This window comes from Phaethon lepturus, unplaced genomic scaffold (assembly GCF_000687285.1).
Source record: "Phaethon lepturus isolate BGI_N335 unplaced genomic scaffold, ASM68728v1 scaffold24152, whole genome shotgun sequence".
In the NCBI taxonomy this organism is placed as follows: Eukaryota; Metazoa; Chordata; class Aves; order Phaethontiformes; family Phaethontidae; genus Phaethon; species Phaethon lepturus.
Window position 1 is genome coordinate 5,359 of NW_010522972.1, and position 211 is coordinate 5,569.

Genomic DNA, 211 nt, shown 5'->3' on the forward strand with positions numbered 1-211 from the left:
CGCGAGGGATGCAGCGCGGTCCATGGTGGGCAGGGTGGTCCTGAGGGGAGCAAAGCTGGTTTTTGACCTGCTCCGCTCCCAGCCGTACCCCCGGCCGCACGGGGCCCTCTGCGACCCCCGGTGTGTGCTGGGCACAGAGGCAGGCGCGTGGCGTGGCCCACCCTGTCCTCCTGCCCGCAGATGGGGTGCCTTGCCCCACAGAAAGGCAAAC